Source organism: Lytechinus variegatus, chromosome 1, assembly GCF_018143015.1.
Source record: "Lytechinus variegatus isolate NC3 chromosome 1, Lvar_3.0, whole genome shotgun sequence".
Taxonomy (NCBI): domain Eukaryota; kingdom Metazoa; phylum Echinodermata; class Echinoidea; order Temnopleuroida; family Toxopneustidae; genus Lytechinus; species Lytechinus variegatus.
Window position 1 is genome coordinate 41317434 of NC_054740.1, and position 1532 is coordinate 41318965.

The window sequence follows — 1532 nt, forward strand, 5'->3', positions numbered from 1 at the left end:
CAGTGCATGGAACACTACGTCCTTACCAATCAGGGAACCTATATCACCCCCCCCCTTAAAAAAGGGAGAAGATGAAGAAGTAGAAGGAGGAGGAGGGGGAGGAGAAGTGGAAGTGGAGGAAGGAGTGTAATTATAATAATAATAAAAATGATAATAATAATAAGATGATGATGATAAAGAAGGAGGAGGTGGAGAAGGAGAAAGGGAAGAGGAGGAAGGAGAGTAATTATAATAATAAGAAGAAGAAAAAGAAAATGAAGAAGAAAGAAGAAGAAGGGAAGAAAAAAAAGGGAGGGAGGAAGAAAGAAAAAAGAATAAATAAAGAAACAAACAAGGAAAGAAAATTATACCTCTGTTTACACTTTAATTGGAGGCAAAGATTCTGAATGCTTTGAACATGCATGGATGGCGAGCGTGATGCTATGTCTGTATGTGTCTGTAACTTCTCCCCGATGAGAAGAACTTTTATTTTTAGATCATGACCCATTTAGATCAAATCTGGTTTCGCTTATGTAGGTCGGGTTCAATGTCAGTGCAGGTCAAAGGTCAATGACATATGATACGGTTTTTAACGCTCGATATAATGTCATGGTGTTTAACCATACCATGCAGACGAAACTTGGTGGGTTTTCTTTTTCGTCAATAATGTAGCCGGGGAGTAATATCACAGTTTTCCCTGTTTGAAAATGATGCACCGAAACTGACCCGTTTAGCTTCCCCGACTCCGAACGCTCTCAATAATAATAATAATAATAATAATAATGATAATAATGATAATAATACTAATAATGATAGTAATAGTAGTAATTATATAGTAGTAATTGTAGTAGTAACATTTTATTTTCTCAAGAGCAGTCACTTCTACCAACATATTACATGCTTTTACTGCGATTTCATCTAAATACTGAGCGCCAAGCCAGAAGATTCCTTTCTTTAAATTCTATGGTATACATGACTCAGCCAGGGATAGATCCCACTATCTTCCGTGGGGCGGGCGCTCTACCACTGAACCCAAATGACTTTTCAGGTGTTACTTGTAGGCTTTGGTGAACCAGAGGTAATTTCTGGTGTTCCTCTTTATCGTCATCAATACATCAGAGAAATAAAAGTCGGGGATAGAAAATTGATAACCCTTGGTAAAAGGTGCATCCTGAATTATTCATCCGTGACTCTAAACAAATATTAATACTCCGGCAAAGAGCAAACTGTCAGTCTCATCTCTTTTGCCCGAATAGGGACAGTCCCTTTCCAACAGGAACAGTTAAAATATCATAATATATACACGACATTAATACACTCTTGAATGATGTCAATTGAATATTTGGAGATCTCAAAAGTGTTCCAAGGTCGATAGAAATTGAAACAAAATATATATTGTTAGAACATGTATGATTCATTTGCGGAAGAACAACTACAACAATTGGATAGAAACCAAACTTGCAAATCACAAAAAGCGTGTCAATATCATTGTAGATTGAAATTCTCATATTTTTAATTCTTTTTTTTAATCTTCCTCTTCTTACAGGTGAGCT